The following is a 17,716-nucleotide window of genomic DNA, read 5'->3' as shown; positions in this document are numbered from 1 at the left end:
TAGCCTCTCCTAAAATTTGGCTGTGGCAACTATGGAAATAAAATGGGAGATAAAAGTGAAAAAAAAAAAGAAAACAATGAATATAGAAATGCAGGTAAGTAGAAAAAAAAACTAACAAAAATAAATGATGGTATAACTCACTTCACAATAAATATAAACATAGCAGCCAGCTTATTTATAAAAATATCTTACAAAATTGCATGTATAAAAATGTATATGCTGTTTTAAAGGAAATAACTAAAACTTAGAGACAGAAAAGATGAACATAAAAAAATAAAAAATATAAAGAAAATTCTGAAAAGAAAACTAGGAAAGCTGTACTAACACCAGACAAAAATACACAATTAGTCAAAAAGGATTTTTAAAGATAAACATTGATCCTATAGTATTAAGAAAACTCAATAGAAAGATATAACAATGAAAATGTGTGAAAAATATATTTTAAAAATATAAAAAGCAAAAATCAACAGACTAACATAAGGGACTATTGAATTTCAACATAGTGGGAGGTTTTAACATATATCTTTCATCAGATGCACAGAAAATGAGAATAACAAATAATAAGTTTGATTTAACGGAGAGAGATATATATAGATATCTATAATAGTAGTCAACAACTAAGAGTACCTATTCTTTTCACACATATGTGAAACATTAACAAAAATAACCCAATTATTAAGCTATAGAATGGCTTTAAATATATATGAATTAATATTAGACAATCCAGATAATCCATTCATATAATAATTCTCTACAGTAATACTTAATACTTTCAGGGAGAAAAAAATCATATAAATATCACAATAGAAGAAGATTAAGCATTTCTACAATTAAATATTCTATGCATAATAAATTTTTTTAATAAACTCTTAGCAAACTAAGAAAAGAAGAAAATTTCCACAACTTAACAAACACTACTAAATTTTTCAGAATACAAAATGCTTAATGGTATGAACTTAGAATTTATTTTTCAATTATTTTTTAAATCAGGAGCAATACAAGAACATTTGTTTTCAGTAATTATATTTACATTTTTCCCAGAGGTTGTAGCTAATGTAATATTTTTTAAAATTAACAACTAAGGCATACACATAAAGCAAGACTTAATATTTTTAAAAAATACAAAAACATAACAAGCATACTCTTGGACCAAAGTAGAATAAAAATAGCAATAAACGCTGAGAAAATCTCTCAAAACCACACAATTACATGAAAATTAAATAATTTATTTCTGAATGACTTCTTGGTAAACAACTAAATTAGGCAGACATCAAAAAAATCTTTGAAATAAATGAAAATAGAGAAACAACATACCAAAATCCCAGAGCTATAGCAAAAGCAGGGTTAAGAGGGAAGTTTACAGCACTTGATGTAGTAAATGCCTACATCAAGTTAGAAAGATCTCATATTAAACATCCAACATTGCACCTAGAGGAACTAGAAAAACAAGAACAAACTAACCCTAAGGGTAACAGAAGAAAAGAAATAACTAAAATCAGAGAAGAACTGAACAAAATTTAGTCCCAAAAATCCATACAAAGAATTAATGAAACCTAAACTTAGTTCCTTGAAAGTATTAAAAAAAATTGAGGCCAGGTGCAGTGGCTCACGCCTGTAATCCCAGCACTTTGGGAGGCCGAGGCGGGCAGATCACGAGGTCAGGAGATGGAGACCATCCTGGCTAACATGGTGAAACCCCGCCTCTACTAAAAATACAAAAATTATCTGGGCCTGGCGGCGGGTGCCTGTAGTCCCAGCTACTCGGGAGGCTGAGGCAGGAGAATGGGGTGAACCCGGGAGGCAGAGCCTACAGTGAGCAGAGATCGCGCAACTGCACTGCAGTCTGGGCAACAGAGCGAGACTCCATCTCAAAAAAAATAAATAAATAAATAATAAAAATAAAAAAAATTGAAAGAACACCAGCTGATTAACAAAGAAAAACAAAGAGAGATCAAAACAAGCACAATCAGAAATGACAAAAGTGACATTACAACCAGCAGAAATAAAAAAGATCCTCAGAGACTATTATGAACACCTCTATGCATACAAACTAGAAAATGTAGAGGAAACAGAAAAATTTCTGGAAACACACAATCTCCCAAGATTGAATCAATAAGAAATTGAAATCCTGAACAGACCAATAACAAGTTCTGAAATTTAAAACAGAAACAAACCTATCAAGCAAATAAAGCTCTGGACCAGATGGATTCACAGCCAAATTCTACCAGACACAGAAAGAAGAGCTGGTATAAATCCTACTGAAACTGTTCCAAAGAATCGAGAAGGAGAAGGGACTCCTCTCCAACTCATTCTATGAAATCAGCATCATCCTGATGCCAAAACCTGGCAAAGACATAATGAAAAAAGACAACTTCAGACCAATATCCTTGATGAACACAGATACAAAAATTCTCAACAAATTACCAGCAAACCAAATCCAACAGCACATCAAAATGTTAATTCACCATGATCAATTGGTTTTAATCCTGGGATGTAAGATTGGTTCAACATATTCAAATCAATAAATGTGATTCACCAAATAAAAATAATTTTAAAAACCCACATGATTGTCTCAGTAGACACAGAAGAAGCTTTCAACAAAATCCAATGTCCTTTCATTATAAAAACCAACAAACTAGGCGTTGAAGAAACAGACCTCAAAATAATAAGAGTAATCTATGACAAACTCAGAGCCAACATCATAGTTAACAGGCAAAAGGTGCAAGCTTTTGCCTTGAGAATTGGAACAAGACAAGGGTGCCCACTCTCGCCACTCCTATTCAACATAGTACAGGAATTGCTAACTAGAAAAATCAGGCAAAAGAGTGCAATAAAATGCATCCAAATAGGAAAATAATTTTCTCTCTTCACTGACCGTATGATTCTATACCTGGAAAACCCTAAAGACTCCACCAAAGGGCTCTTAGAACTGATAAACTACTTCAGTAAAGTTTCAGGATACAAAATCATTGTACAAAAATCAATAGCATTTCTATACACCAATAACATTCAAGCTGAGAGCCAAATCAATGATACAATCTCATTTGCAATAGTCACACACAAAAATGAAATACCTAGGAATACAGCTAACCAAAGAGGTGAAAGTTCTCTGCAAGGAGAACTACAAAACACTGCTGAAAGAAATCACAGTTGACGTAAACATGGAAAAACACTCCGTGGTCGTGAATTGGAAGAACCAATATTGCTAAAATAGCCATATTGCCCAAAACAATATATAGATTCAATGCTATTCCTGACAAAATACCAGTGTCATTTTTCACAGAATTAGAAAAAGCAATCCTAAAATTCATGTGGAATTAAAAACAAGAGCCCAAATATACAAGGCAATCTTAGGCAAAATGAACAAAGCCAGAGAAATCTCATTACCTGACTTCAAACTATACCACAAAGCTACAGTAACCAAAACAGCATTGTACTGGTATAAAAACAGACACATAGACCAATGGAACACAATTGAGGACACAAAAATAAAGCCACACACCTACAAAAATCTGATCTTTACAAAAATAAGCAATGGGGAAAAGCCTCGCTATGCAATAAATGGTGCTGGGATAACTGGCTGGCCATATGCAGAAGAATGAAACTGTACTACTATCTTTCACCATATACAAAAATTAACTCAAGATAGATTAGACTGGGTACAGTGGCTCATGCCTATAATCCTAGCACTTTGATAGGCCAAGGTGAGCAGATTTGTTGAGCCCAGAATTTCAAGACCAGCCTGGGCAACACAGTGAAACCCCATCACTACAAAAAATACAAAAATTATCCAGGTATGGTGGCATGGACCTGTGGTCCCAGCTACTCAGGAGGCTGAGGCAGGAGAATTGCTTGAGCCCATGAGGCAGAAGTTGCAGTGATCTGAGATCATGCCACTGCACTTTAACCTGGGCAACAGAGCAAGACCTTGTCTCAAAAACACACAAACAAACAAAACAAAAACAGATTAAGGACTTAAATGTAAGACCTAAAACCATAAAAATCCTACTAGAGAACCAGGAAACACCCTTCTGGGCATAGGCCCTGGCAAAGATTTCATGACAAAGATAACAAAAGTAATTGGAACAAAAGCAAAAATTGACAAACGGGATTTATTTAAACTCAAGAGTTTCTGCACAGCAAAAGAAACTGTCAACAGAGTAAACAAAAAACCTATAGAATGTGAGAAAATATTCATAAATTATGCATCCAACAAAAGTCTGATATCCAGAATCTCTAAGGAACTTCACCAATTCAACTTAAGGAACTCTAGGGAACAAATAACCTCATTAAATAGTGGGCAAAGGACATGAACAGACACATCTCAAAATAAGACAAACCAGCAGCCAACATACATGAAAAAATGCTCAACACCACTATCATCAAAGAACCACAAAGCAAAAGCACAATGAAATATACACTAATCAGAATCTCTAGTAATAAAAAGTCAAAATAACAGATGTTGGCAAGGTTGCAAAAAAAAGGAAAAGCTTATATACTCTTTGTAGGAATGTAAATTATTTCAGCCCCTGTGGAAAGCAGTTTGGAGATTCTCAAAGAACATAGAACAGAGCTACCATTTGACCCAGCAATCCCATTACTGGGTATACACCCAAAGAAAAATAAATTGTTCTACCAAAAAGACACATGCACTTGCATGTTCATCACAGCACTGTTTACAATAGCAAAGACATGGAATTAGTCTAGGTGCCCACCAATTGTAGATTGCATAAAGAAAATGTGGTACATATACACCATGAAATACTACACAGTCATAAAAAACAATAAAAGCGTGTTTTCTGCAGCAACATGTATACAGCTGGAGGCCACTATTCTAAGTACTTGCCAAAACAGAAAACCAAATGTCTCATGTTCTCACTTAGAGGGAACTAAACGTTGACTAGACATGGACAATACACACACAGGACTGCTAGAGGTGGAGCTTGAGGGATGGGACAAGAGCTGAAAACTACCTTTTGAGTATTATGCTCACTACCTGGGGGATAAGGTCAATTGTACCCCAAACCTCAGCATCACATAATATAGCTGTGTAACAAAACTGCACATGTACCCTCTAGATCTGAAATAGAAGTTGAAATTAAAAACAAAAATAAAAAAACAAATAAACAAAACTAAGGTATATAGATTAAAAAGGAGTAACTACAGTTATTCTCATTTTCAGCCATTATGCATCATATCTTTTTTTTTTAGAAATTTTACTAAAGTAACATGAAAACTTAGCAAAGTTGCTTGATACAAGATCGAGATAAAAATTGCGAGTTTCCAATAGTGACAGAGTTGCTTGTATTGGACTAACCCTTCTGTTTATGACAATTACAATAATCATAAATTCTGGAAAAATATATTTTTTTAAAACTATCTTTTGGAAAGAGATGAAAAACAAGAAAATTTGAAGCAATCTGAAGTTGGAAGGGAGGAACCTGCTCTGGGGAAAATTAGCATTTATATGACTTTTTGCCCTAGAAAAATCCCTAATGCAGCATCTAGAACTAAGTCAGAAAGCTAGTTATCACTGCTCTCCTACAGTCTCTTCTTGAAGGTACTGTCATACTATGGATTTCAGGCTACTTTTCTTTCTTCATTTAAGAAAATATATGATAATGTAGTTTATCGAACATTTTCTTGATGTTAGGCTAAAAGCAACACTACTTTTTACAGCTTTCTGTACAATGTCTTAATATTAAATAGATGAAAGCAGAACTCTTCCCAATCCCACACCACCCTTTAGCAAAGCCATGTCCAGGCGCCAGCAGGGTGATTTTCATCCCAGCTATTAGTTAGGGCCAGATTTCATGTGTTGGTGGAAAGAGTGCCCACAAATATTTTTAAAGTTGTTTTTAGGTAAGGTTCATTAATATTCATTACTGTAAAGGATTCTGTTCTGTGAGTATATCAGATTTCACCCATTCTATGTTTAATGAACATTTGAGTTGTTTCCACAAGCAAAAATAAAAAAGACACCAAAGAACATGTTCCAAGAGGTTTTTTAATGCACACGTGCACAGATTTCTATTGACTACAAACTTAGAAGTGAAATTGCTGGTCTTCTGGAACATCCACATTAAACAATAGTACATAATGCTAAATGGTTTTCCAAAATCCTTGTTATCAATCCTTTTCAACTGTGTAATTTACTCCACAACCTCTCCATTACGAGTTTTATGACACTATAATTTCAAACCATTCTGGTAAATGTAGAGGAATCTCATAATTACAACTGGAATTTTCTTTGTGACTAATATGGTAGAGAACCTTTTCATATGTGCATTGTCCACTTGGCTATTCTAATTTTTTAAGTGCCTGTTAACATCTCTCGCCTATTTTTCTATTAGTTTGTATTTTTCTTACTAGTCATATTTGTAACAAATATCTCCTCCTGCTCTTTGACCTTGTCACTCTCCTAACAGTATCTAGTGATGAATAGATTTTTGTGCTGTTTAAAAAATATTTCTTTACACTCAAAGTCCTCAAGAAATTTCCCTATAATCTTGCAAAAGTTTACTGTTATGCTCACATTCATATCTACAAATTTTATGGAATTGATTTTTGTGTCTATTGTGAGGTAAGCATCCAAGGTTTTTTCCTCCATTTGCATATTCAACTTCTCCATTACTATTTATTAAAATACATAATTTCCTCATGTCTCTTTGGTGTCATCTTTGTCACAAATTGCATATCTGCACATGTAAAGGTTCTATTATGGGGGTTTTCATCTGTTTGATTATTTGACTTTTCTCAAATTAATATCTTACTGTCTAAATTACTGTAGCTTTTTAAGTTTTGTTATCCAGTAACATTAATTTTTCCACTCTTTTTTCCTTTCTTGAATTTCTTGGCTATTCTTGGACCTATGCATTTCTATATAGATTTTATTTTATTATTTATTTATTTTACTTATTTTTTTGAGACTAAGTCTCACTCTGTTGCCCAGGCTGGAGTGCAGTGGCACGATCTGGGCTCACTGCAACCTCTGCCTCCTGGATTCAAGTGATTCTCCTGCCTCAGCCTCCTGAGTAGCTGGGACTATAGGCACTGGCCACCACACCCAGCTAATTTTTTGTGTTTTTAGTAAGACGAGTTTTCACCATGTTGCCCCGGCTCTTCTCAAACTCCTGGACTGAAGCAATCCTCTTGCCTTCGCCTCCCAAAGTGCTGGGATTACAGGCATGAGTCACGACACCTGGCCACATTTCTACATAAATTTTAGACTCAACTTGCTAAGTTACATTTTAAAATATTATCTGAGTTTTTATTCGCTGATTTCATGAATTTTTTCCTCTGATTTTTCGGAAGGTTTTCGTGATATTTCTACATGTGATATTCTTTGTATTTATGCTTTTTTTTGTCTATTGTGCTTATTATTAGCAGTGAGTTTTGTACTTTCAGGTGATTACTTATTGCTCATTAACATCCTTTTCTTTCTGATGGAAGTATTCCCTTCAGCATTTCTTGTAGCATAGGTTTGGTATTGATAAAATCCGTCAGCTTTTGTGTGTCTAGGAAAGTCTTTGTTTCTCCTTCATGTTTGAAGGATATTTTTACCAGATCTACTATTCTAAGGTAAAAGTTATTTTTTTCTTCAGCACTTTAAATACATCATGCCACTCTCTCTTGATCTGTATGGTTTCCAGTGAAAAATTTCCTCCATATGTATTGGAGCTCTAATTTTATGTTATTTGTTTCATTTCTCTTGCTGCTTTTAGGTTTCCTTTCTTTACCTTTGGCCTTTGGAAGTTTGATTATTAAATGGCTTGAGATAATCTTTCGGTTAAATCTGCTTAGTGTTCCAAAACCTTCTTGTACTTGGATATTGATACATTTCTCTAGGTTTGGGAAGTTCTGTGTTACTGTTCCTTTGAATTAACTTTCTACTCCTATCTCTTTCTCTACCTCCTTTTAAGGCCAACAACTCTTAGATTTGCTCTTTTGAGGCTATTTCTAGATCGTGTAGGCATTGTTTTTTATTCTTTTTCTCTTATGTCCTCAACTGTGTATTTTCAAATAGCCTGTCTTCAAACTCACTAATTCTTTCTTCTGCTTAATCATTTCTGCTATTAAAAGACTCTGATGCTTTCTTCAGTATGCCAATTGCATTTTTCAGCTCCAGAATTTCTGCTTGATTCTTTTTAATTATTTCAATCTCTCTGTAAAATTTATCCAATAGAATTCAGATTTCCTTCTCTGCATTATCTTGAATTTCTTTGAGTTTCCTCAACACAGCAATTTTGAATTCTCTGTCTGAAAGGTCACATATCTCTGTTTCTCCAGGGCTGGTCCCTGATGCCTTATTTAACTCATTTGGTGAGGTCATTTTTTTTTTTTTTTTGGATGGTGTTGATGCTGGTAGATATTCTTTAGTGACTGGCCATTAAGGAATTAGGTATTTACTGTAGTCATCACTATCTGGGCTTATTTGTAGCCATCCTTCTTGAGAAGGCTTTCCAAATATTTGAAAGGACTTGGATGTCGTGATCTAAGATATATCTGCTTTAGGGGACAGCCCAAGCCCAGTAACACTGTCGTTCTTGCAGACTTGTAGAAATACCACCATCATGGTCTTGGACCAGATCCAGGAGAATTCTCTGGATTACCAGGCAGAGATTCTTGTTCTCTTCTCTTGCTTTCTCCCAAAAAAATGGAGTCTCTCCGTGTGTGTGTGTGTGTGTGTGTGTGTGTGTGTGTGTGTGTGTGTTTTGAGCCACCTAAAGCTGGGGGTGACATGACACAAGCACCCCTGGAGCCACTACCACTATGACTGTGCTGGGTCAGACCTGAAGCCAGCACAGCACTGAGTCTTGCCAAAGACCTGAGGTAACCACTCCCTGACTACTGTCTTTGTTCACTCAAAGCCCTAGGGCTTTGCATTCAGCAAGAGGCAAACAAGCCAGGCCTGTATCCTTCCCTTTAGGGCTGAGCGCTCCCGCAAACTCCTGGTGGGTCAAGAGGTGAAGTTTGGGAGTCAGGGACTAAGGTCGAAAAGCTTACCCATCCAGGGTTTGGGGGAACTCATAGTAATTGACAGAAAGGATTATTCATCATGACCAAGTGGGTTTTATCCCTGGGATGCAAGGGTATTTCAACATACACAAATCAATCAATGTGATACATCATATTAACAAAATGAAGAATAAAAAACTTGATGATTTCAACTGATACTGAAAAAGCATTTGATAAAATTCAACATCTCTTCATGATTAAAAAAAATTCCTCAAAAAACTGGGGATACAAGGAACATACCTCAACCTAATAAAAGCCATATATGACAGACCCACAGCTAGTATCATATTGAATGGCGAAAAGCTGAAAGCCTTTCCTCTAACATCTGGAACAGGATAAGGTTGCCTACTGTCACCACTGTTATTCAATGTAGTACTAGAAGTCCTCGCTAGAGCAATCAGACAAGAGAACGATATAAAGGGCATCCAACTTGGAAACAAAGAAGTCAAAGTTTCCTTGTTTGCAGGTGATACGATATTATATTTGGAAAAAACTAAAGACTCCACCAAAAATCTATTACAACTGATAAACAAATTGAATAAAATTGCAGGATACAAATTAACATACAGAAATCAGTAGCATTTCTATGCCAGCAGTAAATAATGTGAAAAATGAATTAAAAATGCAATCCTATTTACAATAGCCACATATAAAATTAAATATCTAGGAATTAACTTAACCAAAGAAGTGAAAGATCTCTATAATAAAAACTGTAAAACACTGATGAAAGAAATTGAAGAGAAAATGGGAAAAAAAGTCCGTGTTTATGGATTGGAAGAACCAATATTGTTAAAATGTCCATATTGCCTAAAGCAATCTACAGATTCAATGCAATCCCTATAAAAATACCAAGGAGAGTCTTCACAGAAATAGAAAACAACAATTCTAAAATTTGTATGGAACAACAAAAGACCCAGAATAGACAAAATTATCCTAAGCAAAAGAACAAAACTGGAGAAATAACATTACCTGACTTCAAATTATACTACAATGCTGTAGAAACCAAAATAGCAGAGTAGTGGCATAAAACCAGACACATAGACCAACGGAACAGAATAGAGAACTCAGAAACAAATTTGCACAGCAAAAGTGAACTCATTTTCAACAAAGTTGCCAAGAACATGCACATGTCTCTTCAATACACAGTGCTGGGAAAACTGGATATCCATATGCAGAAGAATGAAACTAGACCCATGTCTATCGCAATATACAAAAATAAAAATCAAAACAAATTAAAGGCTTAAATCTATGACCTCAAACTATAAAACTACTAAAAGAAAACATAGGAGAAAACCTCCAGGATCTTGGTCTGGGCAAAGATTTCTTGAGCAATACCCCACAAGCCCAGGCAACCAAAGCAAAAATGGACAAATGGAATCACATCAAGTTAAAACACTTCTGCACAGCAAAGAAAACAATCCACAAAGTAAAGAGAAACCCACAGAATGAAAGAAAATATTTTCAAAGTACACATGTGACAAGGGATTAATAACCAGAATATATAAGGAGCTCAAACACCACCATAGGAAAATGTCTCATAATCCAATCAAAAAATGGGCAAAAGATTTGAATAGACATTTCTTAAAAGAAGACATACAAATGGAAAACAGGCATATGAAAAGGTTCTCAACATCATTCATCATCAGAGAAACACAAATCAAAACTACAATGAGATAGCATCTCACCCCAGTTAAAATGGCTTATATCCACAAGACAGGCAATAACAAATGCTGATGAGGATGTGGAGAAATGGGAACCGTTGTACACTGTTGGTGGGAACGTACATTAGTACAATCACTATGGAGAACAGTTCAGAAGTTCCTCAAAAAGCTAAAAATTGAGCTACCATATGATCCAGCAATCCCACTGCTGGATATATACCCCAAATAAACGATGCCAATATATCCAAGAGATATCTTCACTCCTATGTTTGTTGCAGCACTGCTTGCAATAGCCAAGATTTAGAAGCAACTTAAGTGTCCATCAACAGATGAATGGATAAAGAAAATGTGATCACACACACACACACACACACACACACACACACTCACAATGGAGTACTATTCAGGGATAAAAAATAATGAGATCTAATTATTTGCAACAACATGGATGGAACTAGACGTCGTTATGTTAAGTGAAATAAGCCAGGCACAGAAAAACAAACATTGCATGTTTTCACTTATTCTGGGGATCTAAAAATCAAAACAACTGAACTCATGAATTTAGAGAGTAGAAGGATGGTTGCCAGAGGCTAGGAACTATAGTGGTGGTGGTGGGGGGAGATGGGAATGATTAATGGCACAAAAAAATAGTTAGAAAGAATGAATAAGACCTAATATTTGATAGCACAAAATGGTGATTACACCCAATAATAACTTAATTGTACACTTTAAAATAACTTAAAAATGTAATTGGAGTATTTGTAACTCAAAGGATAAATGCTTGAGAGGATGAATACACCATTCCTCATGATGTACTTATTTCACATTGCATACCTCTATCAATACATCTCATGTACCCCATAAATATATACACCTGCTATGTACCCACACACAAAAAAATTTTTTAAACCTTAGAAACCAACTGGACACGGTGGCTCATGCCCGTAATCCCAGCCCAGCACTTTGGGAGGCTGAGACGGGCAGATCACTTGATGCCAGGAGTTCGAGACCAGCCTGGCCAATATGGTGAGACCCAGTCTCTACTAAAAATAATAATAATAAAAAAATTAGCTGGGTGTGGTAGCACGTCTGTAATCCCAGCTACTGGGGAAGCTGAAGCAGGAGAATCACTTGAACCTGGGATGCGGAGGTTGCAGTGACCTGAGACGGCGCCACTGCGCTCCAGCCTGGGGGCAACAGAGCAGACCCTGTCAAAAAAAAAAAAAGAAAAGAAAGAAAGAAGGAAGGGAGGGAGGGAGGGAGGAAGGAAGGAAGGAAGGAAGGAAGGAAACAAGAAAGCAAGAAAGAAAGGGAGAGAGAAGAAAAAAAATCCTTAGAAATCTACCTAGTTTTCAACTGTAGTATGGCTGAGCTGTTGAGGCTTACTGATTTTATTGATCTTTCCAAAGAACAAGATTTTGGTTTTGTTTATTTTCTCTATTGATTTTTGTTTTCCATTTTATTGATTTCTGCTCTAATTTAGATTTTTGTATATTTTATTTTTTTTATTTTTGGCCAGGGTCTTGCTTTGTTGCCCAGGCTGGGGTGCATGCAGATCATGGCTCACTGCAGCCTCACACTCCTGGGCTCAAGCTATCCTCCTGTTTCTGTCTCCTGAGAAGCTAGGACTACAGGTGTGCACCACCACGTCAAGCTAATTTTTTTCTTTTCTTTTCTTTTTTTTTTTTTTTTTTTTTTTTAGTAGAGGCTGGGTCTTGCTATGTTGCCCAGGCTGGCTTTCTTTGTTTTTAATATATGAATTTAACACCATAATCTTTTCCTCTACACACTATTTTTGTGGCATCACACAAATTTTAATATATTATGTTTTCATTTTTGTTAGAAATATTTTTCATTTCTCTTGAGACTTTTAACCCATGTGTTATTTAGAAGTGTGTTGTTTACTCTTCACATATTTTGAGATTTTCTAGGTATCTTTCCATTATAAATTTCTAGTGTAATTTCAGTGTGGTCTGAGAGAAAACATGGTATGATTTCTATTGTTTTAAATTTGTTAAGATATGCTTTATGGTCTATAATGTAACTTGTATTGGTAAATGTTCCATGTGAGCTTGAGAAAAATGTATATTCTGCTGTTATTTAATAAAGTAGTTTACAGATGTCAACTATATCCACTTGAGTGATGATGTAGGTGAATTCAACTATGTCCTTATTGATTTTCTGGAGAAACCTTTTAGATCCCTCCATTTCTTACAGAAGGGGTGTTAAAGTTTCCAACTATAATAGTAAATTTGTCTATTTCTCCTTGTAGTTCTATTAGTTTTGCCCCGTGTATTTTGGTGCTTGGTGGTTGGGTACATATATGTTAAGGATTGTTATGTCTTCTTGGAGAATCGACTCCTTTACTGTTATGTAGTGCCCTTTTTTATTCCTGGTAACTTTCTTTGCTGCAAAATCTTCTTTGTCTGAAATTAATATAGCCACTCCCACTTTCTTTTGATTAGTATTAGCATGGTGTCTCTTTCTCTGTTTATTTACTTTTAATATATATGTGAATTTATATTTACATTGGATTTCTTATAGAAACCATATAGATGCCTCTTATTTTTTGATCCACTCTGACAATCTCTGTCTTTTCATTGGTGCATTTATACCATTGATGTTCAAAGTGATTATTGACACAGTTGGATTAATATCAGCCGTATCTGTTATTGTTTTCTATTTATTGCCTTTTTTTCTTCATTCTTAGTTTTGTGTTCTACTGTTTTTGTCTCTTTTGTGGTTTTAATTATGCATTTTTATTACTCTACTTTCTCTTTATTGTTAGCTTACCAGCTATACCACCTTTTTTACTTTTTAAGTTGTTGCCATAGAGTTGGCAACATACATTTATAATTAATCCAAGTCCACTTCAAATAATACTGCATCTCTTCACAGATAGTCTGAGTACCTTATAATAATGAAATAGTCTTAATTCCTCCCTCACTTGTAGCATTGCTGTCATTCATTTTACTTACATATTAGCGTATATTAATACATAAGATATATACATAAGCATACATAATTGAATACATTGTTGCTATTATTTGGAAAAAATCCTATCTGTTACATGGATTAAAAATACAAAAAAGTTTTCATTTTGCCTTCACTTCTTCCTTCTTTGATGATGTTTCTTTCTTTATGTAAATCTTTCTTTATGTAAGCCCTCTATTATTTTAGCTCTCTCTAAAGAGCTTCTTTGACATTTCTTGAAAGGCAGGTCCACTGGCAACAAATTTCCTTTTTTGTTTGCCTGAGAAAGATTTTATTTCTGCTCACTTTGAAAGATAATTTTGCAAGGTACAGAATTCTGGCTCGGTGGTTTTTTCCTCTCAAAATTTTAAATATTTTGCTACAATCTCTTCTCATATTCATGATTTCTGAGAATTCACAGGTAATTTTTAACTTTGCTCCATAGGCAAGGTGTTTTATTTCTCTGGTTTTATTTTTTTCTTTTGAGAAAATAATGCGTATGTGTAGGGTTTTGGAGGTTGGTGTTTTTTGTTTTATGTTTTGGGTACTTATCCTGCTCAGTATTTTCTGAGCTTCCTGGATCTGCAGTTTGATGTCTAACATTAGTTTGGGGAAAATCCTCTGTAATTCTTGTTTTAAATATTTCTTCTCTTCCTTTCTCTTTCTGGTATTTCCATTACATGTATGTTAAACCTTTTGTAGTTGTCCCACAATCTTGGATTTTTTGGGGGTTTTCTTTCTTTCCTTCTTTCTTTCTTTCTTTTCCTTTCTTTCTTTCTTTCTTTCCTTCTTTCTTTCTTTTTCCTTTCTTTTTTCTTTCTTTCTTCTTTCTTTCTTTCTTTGTTTCTTTGTTTCTTTCTTTCTTTTTCTTCCTCTCTTCTTTCTTTTACTTTTTCTTCTTCCTCTCTTCTTTCTTTTTCTTTTACTTTTTTTTTTTTTTGGTGGGGGATAAGGTCTCATACTGACACCCAAGTTGGAGTGCAGTGGTGTGATCACAGCTCACTGCAGCCTCAACTTCCTGGGCTCAGGTGATTCTTCCATCTCAGACTCCTGATTATCTGGAACTGCAGGTGTGTGCCACCATGTCTAGCTAGTTTTCATATTTTTTTATAGAGACAAGGTCTCACTATGTTGTCCAGGCTAGTCTTGAACTCCTGGACTCAAACAATCCTCCTGCCTTGGCCCCCCAAAGTGTTGAGATTATAAGCATGAGCCAACATGCCCAGCCACATTTTTCATCTTTGTTACACTTTTTTTAGTCTCTACCATTTTTTTTGGTTATTTCTTAAAATTTTCATCTCTCTACTTACATTACCCTTCTGTTCTTATATGCTGTCTACTTTATCACAGTAATCTTAATTGTTTTAAATTCCCTGTTTGGTAATGCCAACATTCCTTATGTCTGGTTCTGACGCTTGCTCTGTCTCTTCAAACTGTTACTTGCATTTTAGTATGCCTTGTAATTTTTTCATCATAGACAAACATGATGTATTGATTAAAAGGAACTACTGTGAATAGGCTTTTAGTAATATGGTGGTAAGGTATAGGGGAAATAGACATGTTCTATAGCACTACAATGAGGTCTGTCTTTTAGTGAGTTAATGCCTCTGGTCTCGAACTTCATAAGTGTTCCTCAGGCTTTTTCCCCCTCCTTCCTTGGGTGAGACAGGATAGTAGAATTTGGTATTTCCCTTCTCTCCCATGGAAAGGTAGAGTGAACTGGAGTTTGGTTTTTCCCTTCCCCTAAGTCAGTTTGCTCTGATAAAACACTAGCAGATTAGGCTCTGGTTAACCAGTTTCTCTTAAGAGCATACTTTGTTAAGAAAAACAGACTAGTGAGAATCTGGTTGAGCTCCTGGAGATAAACCTCACAAAAATGTGGAGGCCTCCCTGTGACTGGGTTTATCTGGAATTTGTAACTCTCATACTTGAGTAATTAGTTGGTTACAGTTCAAGTTTTTCTACCCTAGCACTGCTTCCCATAGAATTTTCTGCTGTGATATTTTGTCATTTTTCTGTATCTGTCTGTCTGTCTCTCAAGTTTGGGGGCATCAGTTTTTCCTGTGACCTCAATTATCTTAAAACTCCAAGAACTATTGATTTTTTCGGTTTGTTCAACTTTTTACTTGCTGTCAGGATGGAGTAAAGATTTCTTTCTTTTTTTTTTTTTTTTTTTTTTGACGGAGTCTCGCACTGTCATCCAGGCTGGAGTGCAGTGGCGTGATCTCAGCTCAGCTCACTGCAAGCTCTGCCTCCTGGGTTCACACCATTCTCCTGCCTCAGCCTCCCAAGTAGCTGGTACTACAGGTGCCCACCACCATGCCTGGCTAATTTTTTTTTTTTTTTTTTTTTGTATTTTTGGTAGAGACGGGGTTTCACGATATGGTCTCAATCTCCTGACCTCATGATCCGCCCGCCTCAGCCTCCCAAAGTACTGGGATTACAAGCATAAGCCACTGTGCCTGGCCAGGACAGAGTAAAGATTTCTAAGCTTCTTCTACATGCCTATTTATAAATTAGATGTATTCTTGCTGTCTTTTTAAAAAAGTTAATAAGAAATGATATTTATAAAGTCTGTTTAAAATGATTTGAAGCTGGGCATCAGTTTTATAAATTCCATTCTATTTCTGGTTAGCAATCATTCCTAGAGTGTACCCCTCCGGTCACCCTATTGAAAGCCAGAGATTTTACTGGGGCTCCTTCTCCTTGAAGAATGCCATAATTTAATTTTTTTCCTAGTTCTATTACACTGATCTTCTTGGAATGTGGAGAGATGCTTATGATTTGGCAAATGCTTTGAGCTAGAAAGCTATGCCAGGTACTGGGCTTATTTCAGTCTCTCTCTTCTCTCTCAGATCTTAGCCTATTAGGTTCTTACTTCTTTATTAGCTGTTCAATTGCTTTCAGTTTTTCTAGTTGTTTTGTCTCTGAAAAATTTATATTGTATAACAACTTACACAATTGTAGAAAAAGCTGGGGAACTTAGGTTCTAAAGGAAGAAATTTAAAAATCAGAGAAAAGGCACTAACTAGCTCTCCCGAAGCCAGGCACTTTTAGCTGTTGGAGTGGCAATGCACAGGAGTATTGGTGGAGAAGATGGTGGAAGGCTGTTGTTTCTGGATCTGGTGGAGGGCTGAGGATTGTGACTGGTCATCAGGCCAGCTCTCATGAAAAGCTAGACATCATGGAGGAAAGAAAGGACAAGCTAGAAACTACCAAGATGTCTGTGCCTGTCTCTCACCATATTCACAGTCATGATAACCTTCAAAGTAAAACGGCCTCTGCTTCACTTTTACCTTCCAAATCTCATATTTGTTTCCCTTTCAGTCAACTCAAACTGGAACCATACAGGGAAGGGAATTTTGGTAAACATAGGTCTAGCCTAGCCATATTGACACAGTACAAAATCATCATGGATAATGACAAGCAATTTACCCGAGGGGAAACCAAATGGACAGTAAACGTAATGAAGGAGGTGAAACTTTACATTTACTCAAAAAATTCACTTTGACAACATGAGATACTGTTTCACCAGCAGATGTATATTCTGCTGTTATTTAATAAAGTAGTTTACAGATGTCAACTGTATCCAGTTGAGTGATGATGTAGTTGAATTTATGTCCTTATTGATTTTCTGGAGAAACCTTTTGGATCTTTCCATTTCTTATAGAGGGGGTGTTAAAGTTTCCAACTATAATAGTAAATTTGTCTGTTTCTCCTTGTAGGTCTGTTGGGTGAAACAAAAGTGTTAATATATTAAAAATAGGGACCATATATTCTGGACAGAGTGTAAATTGGTTCATCTAGGTTAAAAGACAATTTGAAATATCAAATAAAATTAAAGATGTGTATAGCTTTCAACCCAGTGATTCTACTACTAGATATGCACTATTTACACATCTATGCAAAGATAAATGTATGAAAATGTTCATAGCAGCATGGGTTTTAATAGCTACAAAAATAAATTTGCAAAAGAAAATTAAATGTTAGTGGGACTCTATATAAACACCTACTTATTTGTATGGGAAAAACCTATGCAATAGATAGTTAAAATTAGAACTAGA

Source organism: Pongo abelii, chromosome 3, assembly GCF_028885655.2.
Source record: "Pongo abelii isolate AG06213 chromosome 3, NHGRI_mPonAbe1-v2.0_pri, whole genome shotgun sequence".
Taxonomy (NCBI): Eukaryota; Metazoa; Chordata; class Mammalia; order Primates; family Hominidae; genus Pongo; species Pongo abelii.
This window is presented reverse-complemented; position numbering follows the sequence as displayed.